Genomic DNA, 6,725 nt, shown 5'->3' with positions numbered 1-6,725 from the left:
CACGGATATCACTGAATAGCAACCCTCAAAACTATAAATCAGACGTCGATGTCCATTAGGCAAGGCAGAGATCAAAAATACTGGAAATATTCAGCCATTGGGACCTATGTTGCACAAGACAGAATTCAGCACCAAAAATAGAACCTGTTCTCAGATGCTGGAACTTACTGGTCTAAGGATGCTGAAGCTCTCTCCGGAAGTTATAGTGTATTTATTCTGGGAGATACATATGTAATATGAATCCCTTATGAAAACAGCTGTAGACATTTCACTCATCAATTAAGATTTGCCTCAGTGAAATCTGATATCTTGGTCAGCCTGGAGCATCTAATGGTTGATAATTATTTGATAAGAACTTGTCAAACTTGTCATTTATCTTAATTCGCCATTTAATCCTTACACGTGTGTTATGCTTCAACAAGAAATTAATGGTCGACTTAAATACATACAACAATTACACGCGTGTAAATTCTCAAAAATAAAATAAATTGCTTCCTGAATGAAATCGAGTACACAGAGAGAATCTCCCAAACTATTGGAGAAAGAGTCGCATATTTTCATCGCAGCTGCAATTGTTAAACGTGAAAAATGTCTATAAGAAATACACAGGCAAAGTAAAAGAGTCGGGGTGAAAATGGTAAAGGCATTGATAGTGTGCAAAGCATTAAATATAAACTGACTATAGAAAATATGGAGTGCTGCTAAATGTGGGAGATGTTAGAACATATTTTTTTATGATTACTGTTTAACAGATACTGACGCCATTGCTGATCAATCACAATTGCTCTTTCAAAGCATCAAGCCAGGCTAAATGCTAATACACTTTGAATGCCACGAATAACCCAGAGTCCATTCCACATTTTACAGGAGGACTAATTATCAGGAACACTCATTACATTAAAATAAGTTTCATTTTATCTAATTTGTTTTGTTTCGATTGCCAATTATATTTGGCCAGCGCCTGAATGTTCTCATTCCTTCTTCAGTGGAAGCAATTTCTCCATATCCGACTCTACCAAAATCCATCACCAGTTTAAGGAGTTCAATCAAGTGGGAAAATTACTGTTCAGCAGTGGAGAACTGTTCCAACTTCTCAAAGTTGGTGCGCTGCATCATCCGGGGAACAGTATTGTGAATCAGCCATTTACCCTCTCTCCTGACTTTGTATTCTTACAAGGATGTGACATCTGAAACTGGACGCAATTTTCCAGGTGAGAAAAGCGACTGTTTTATTTCAGTTTAACACGATTCCTTTGTATTTGTTCTCTGTAGCGCCATTTATGAAATAATGTTTATTTGGCCTTCTCTCCAGACCTTATGGTACATTTCCTGATTTGTGCACATATACATGGAGGACCCTCTGTTCTGCACGTCTTTGGATTCACACATTTATCATTAGATGTTCTTCTGAATCCATTACAAAAGAAAGAACTACGTCACACCTCCATGAGACTGAGATATATCTTTCACAAGGATATCAATGAATAACAACTCTCAAAAATTGTACACCAGAAGTTGATGTTGGTCAGGGCAGGCAGAGATCAGAAGTGCTAGAAATACTGGATTTCCACTTGACGTCCCTTCCTGCAACCTGTCTGTAAAATTTTGAAGTTCTACGCTTTTCTCCAAATACGCCGATATTTTACCTCAAATTTTTTATTAACGCTCTTCTGCAACTGTGTTTTATAGTCCGATGCACAGGTTGAAACAGCAAGGACTCCAAATACTGAAGTCTGAGAATGTACAGGATAAGGCAACCTGCAATCTGAAAAGGCAAAAAAACCGTTAACAAATGGTTGACAAGTATAAAACAGCAGGTGAGAGGAATTTGAATTAATTAAAAAAAACAGTAAATACCCTGATGGTACAGCATCCAGGTAAGACCTGAGCATGAAGAATGGAGTAAGTTTTCCTTTTATTACCTTTATTATCCAGAAGTGTCCTTATACACGATGTAACTTTTACTTCCCATCGCCAAGTCACCCATGATTTTTTTTTTATTTTCAGCAATTACCTATCGCTAGTAAATTATTCGTATTTCCAATTGAATAATTTATGTGCAAAGCCCATTGTGGCAGAAGTTGTTGAAATAGATTTCAGTAAAGCCTTTGACGAAGTTTCGCATTGTAGACTAATTCGTAAAGTTACATGAAATTGGATTCAGGGTGAGCATGCTAATTCGATGCAAAATTGGCTTGACAGTCGGAGACAGAGAGTATTGGTGGACGGTTGTGTTCCGCAGGGATTGGTGATGGCTCCACTTTTGTTTGTTATTAATATAAAGAATTTGGATGAAAATTTCGGACTGTTTCAATTTAAGACTAATTTAAGATGGTTAGTAAGCTTGTGGTTATACCAAAATTGGTGGTACAGTCAATAGTGAAAAAGGTTATCTAAGGGATCTTGAACAATGGGCCAATGGGAGAGGGAGTGGCAGAAGGAGTTTAATTTGGATAAATGCCAGATACTGCATTTTGGTAAAACAAACAAGGAAAGGGCTTATTCAATTAATATTAGAGATGTGGGTAGTGTTGTCGAGCAGAGAGACCTAGGGGTTCAGGTATATAGTTCTTTGAAAGTTACATCACAGGTGAATAGTTTGGTTAAGAAGGCATTTAGCGTGCTGCCATTCATTGCCCAGACCATTGAGTACAGGAGTTGGGTCATCAAGTTTCTGTTTTACAGGACGTTTCTAAGATCGCTTTTGGAGCACTGTGTACATTACCACTCTGCTTTGAGAAGGATGTAATTAAATTGGCGAGAGCTCAAAAAATATTTACCAGTATGTTGCCAGGACTGGAGGGTTTGTGTTGTACGGATAGGCTGGGACACTTTTCACCAGAGCATAGGAGGTTGAGGGGTGACCTTATAGAGGTTTATAAAATCATGAGGGGCATGGTCAACATGAATAACAAAGGTCATTTCCACAGGGAAATTAAATTCAAAATTAGGGGGATATTTTTAACGTGAGAAGAGAAAAATTGAAAACGACTTGGCAGGCAACATTTCCACACAGAGTTATGGTCATGTGTGGAACGAACTGCCAGAATAAATGGCAAATTCAGGTACAGTTACATTTAAAGACATTTACATAGATACATGAATAGACAAGGTTTAGAGTGATAGTTGGCAAAAACAAGCAATTGGGATTAGTTTACCTTGGGAAACATGGCCCGTCTGTTTCCGTGCGAGAATTCTATGACTCGAAGTGATTTAATAGGCGCTTATATTCCTGTGAAACTGTTTGAGAAATTTTGTTACTTTAAAACGCTAGTCTTTGAGTTGTCGTTGCCGTTATTGTTTTACTTCAGTGAGGGATCACAAAAGGAGTTAATGAGACAGCATCAATTTAACTCATCGACTCCGCTTGGTACAACAGCCCTGGGAAGAAGGAAAATCTGAGCTAACCACTGGACTTTCCTCCACAATCAGGAATATCCGATTCTTTGCAAACATATGCTGTTGTGACCTGTGTTATTTGGTGAATTTGAGTGAAACAATAACGTTGAACCACCGCCTGAATCATGACTTTAAGGACAGGAAGAGAGAGAATCTGGAGAGGAAAAAAGAATTGGTAGGAGCCCAGGCCCAGAATCTGGAACGACGAGGAGGGATTAGACAGTGATGGTTTTTCGGACGGTGCTGAGGTCGAGCTGCGAGCTATTAATGAACACTTGATACGGTGTTTAAAAATGCAGTCATCGTTGGCAGCATATTGATGAGAAATAAAGGAGGCCAAGGCTAGATCCTCTGGGGAACCAGAGAGAAGTATGTGAGTGGAGTGGAAAGTATTGTCAGTGCTACGATCAGATAAAGAAGAAAACGACCAGGAGAGAGTAGTCCCACTCAGCTCAATAACGGTGGAGGGGTTTTGGAAGAAATAGAAGCAAATTACTGTGGATTCTGGAAATCTGAAACAAACACAGAGAATGTTGGAGAAACTCAGCAGGCCTGGCAACATCTGTGAAGAGAGAAAGAGAGTTTACATTGAGTCCAACATTTTGTTCTTCAAAATTGGAGCGCCATGTTGTGGTCAATTTTATTAAAGGTTACAATAGGCTCAGGAAGACGGGATGTGTTGGTTTACCTTCGATAGAGTCAAAAAGGATGCAATTTATAATTTTGATAGAATCTGCATGTGCAATATGATAGGGACAGAAACCTGATTGGAGATATTCAAACATGGAGTTCTGGAAAAGTTGGAACAGATTTACCAGATGACATTGATTTTAAGGAAAGAAAGCAAAGTTGGAGACGGGGACAGTAGTTTGTCAGGAGGGGATAAAGCCTTCTTTTCTTTGAGACTGGAGTAATGGCAGATTGAAAGAAAAGAGGGACAGAACCTGAAGAAAATGTCATTTATAGCATCGGGAAACTGACTACTTAGAAATTCATGAGGAATAATTTTGAACTCAGAGTAGTTGGGCTCATGGACAAGATGAGGACAAGATGGGAGAGACACTGAAGAAAGATCCAAGTTTAGGGCTCAGACAAGGAGGAACTTTAGAGACAGTATTGCATGGTGAGTGAGTGAAACGGAAAGAAAGCAGCAGAAGCAGCTGACTAGATTATAGCAATTTTAGTGACAAGTATGAGCTCCTTGCACTTGTTGTTGGAGATGGGGATGGAGGAAAAAGGGAAGAGGGAGACCCCTTCAAAAGGATTAACTTGTGTGTTAGATAGAACAAAAAGAGTAAAGCACTTTATTTAACACAAAGCTGATTTATTTGATTGTAATCAGAATATTGGGCATTTTATTTGGGCTGAAGCTTACTAACACCAACAGGAGATCTCAATTAGCGTATTTCATTCTTCAATGTGATGAATAGAAAATGACAGTTACTGTAGTCCTTTGTAAACTCACTGGTGACTCAGTAAATGGAGTGTGATCCTTTCCCATATTTGGAGCAGATGAATGGCCTCTCCTCAGGGTGAACTCACTGATGTGTCAGCAGGATAGATGACTGAGTGAATCCTTTCCCACAATCAGAGCAGGTGAACAGCCTCATTTCAATGTGAATTCACCAGTGTGTCAGAAGGTCAAGTGAATTCGTGAACCCGTTCCCACGCTCAGGACAGAGGAATGGTTTCTCTCCAGTATGAACTCGCACAGAAAAATGTTTTCCATATCTTCCCTGGTGGTCTCGTGGTTAGGATTTGGCGTTTTTGCTGCCACAGCCCGTGGTCAATTCCTAGTCAAGAACCTAAGTTGTACTGGTTTTGTACAAACACCAAACTGACCAGGAATTCCAGCTCTCCTACAACCGGTGCCCTCTCCCTTCAAAAATTTCAATGTCTTGTCTGTTCCTGAGTTTTCTCATTGCCACAGAACCAAGATAGGGTTTGAATTCCTCAGAGATAATAAGAGCTGCTGCTGCTGGAGTCTGAGATAACACAGTGTGGACCTGGAGGAACACAGCAGGCCAGGCAGCATCAGAGGAACAGGAAAGCTGACGTTTCGGATCGGGACCCTTCTTCAGAAATCGGGAAGGGGAAGTGGGCTGTAAAATAAATAGAGGGGGAGGGCAGTGATTGCAGGTAGAGAGTGGAGTGGATAGGTGGGAGAGAAGATGGATAGGTCAAGGAGGCAGGGATGAAGCTAGGAAAGGTGAGTGAAGGTAGGAAGTGGTTGGAATTGGTCAGTGAAGTGGGAGGAGCAGATAGGTGGGAGAGAAGATGGACAGGTCAATGAGGTGGGAATGAGAGTGGGGCTGGTATTGAGATGAGGTTGTGGGTGGGGAGATTTTGAAGCTAGTAAAGTCTGCATTGAGACCACTGGGTTGTAGGCTTCCAAGGCGGAATATGAGGTGCTGTTCTTCCAGTTTCCAGGTGGCATGGTTGTGACACTGGAGGAGGCCCAGGATGCACATGTCGTCCAGGGAGTGGGAGGGGGAGATGAAGTGGTTTGCAACTGGGAGGTGTTGTCATTTGTTGCAAACCGAGTGTAGGTGCTCCACAAAGCAGTTTCTGAGCCTCCGCTTGGTCTCACCGATCTAGAGGAGGCCCCATGGGGAACAGCTGATAAAATAGACCACATTAGCGGATGTGCAGGTTAATATCTGTTTGATGTGGAAGGTTTTTTTGGGGCCTGGGATGGAGGTGAGGGGGAGGTGTAGGGGCAGGTATAGCACCTTCTGCGGTTGCAGGGAAAAGTGCTGGAGTTGGTGGGGCTTGTGGGGACCGTGGAGCGGACGAGGGAGTCGTGGAAAGAGTGGCCCCTCTAGAAGGCAGATCAAAGTGGGGAAGGAAATATATCCTTCGTAGTGGGGTCAGATTGCAATTGGCAGAAGTGGCGAAGAATGATACATTGAATCCGGAGGTTAATCGGGTGATACGTGAGGACAAGGGGAATTCTGTCTTTGTTTTTATTGTGGGCAGGGGGTGTGAGGGCTGAGGTGCAGCAAAAGCAAGAGATGCGGTCAAGGGCGTTTCTGACCACTGAGGGGGGGAAATTGTGATCCTTGAAATACGAGGACATCTGGGATGTTCGGGAATGGAACGCCTCAACTTGGGAGCAGATGTGGCAGAAGTGGAGGAATTAGGAGTAGGGGATCGCATTCTTGCAGGAAGGTAGGTGAGAGGAGGTGTAGTCTAGGTAGCTGCGGGAGTCGGTGGGCTTGAAATAGATATCAGTTTCGAGGTGGTCGCCAGAGATGGAGACAGAAAGGTCGAGGAAGGAGAGAGAGGTATCAGAGATGGTCCAGGTGAACTTGAGGTTGGGATGG

The 6,725-nt window shown here is 42.1% G+C and overlaps 1 protein-coding gene across 1 annotated transcript in view; it reads right to left on the bottom strand.

The window, feature by feature from the left end:
* Positions 1-371: 371 nt before the first annotated feature.
* LOC109914390 (zinc finger protein 239-like) overlaps positions 372-6,725 on the bottom strand; it is a 49,960-nt gene continuing 43,606 nt past the window's right edge. Inside the window, exon 5 of the transcript XR_007265964.1 lies at positions 372-1,765. The gene's annotated coding sequence lies outside the window, so the exon portion shown is untranslated. The remainder of the gene's footprint in view (positions 1,766-6,725) is intronic.

Source organism: Rhincodon typus, chromosome 42 (assembly GCF_021869965.1).
Source record: "Rhincodon typus isolate 14 chromosome 42, sRhiTyp1.1, whole genome shotgun sequence".
Classification (NCBI taxonomy): Eukaryota; Metazoa; Chordata; class Chondrichthyes; order Orectolobiformes; family Rhincodontidae; genus Rhincodon; species Rhincodon typus.
The sequence above is the reverse complement of the archived record's forward strand: the minus strand, read 5'-3'. Positions and strand labels throughout refer to the sequence as shown.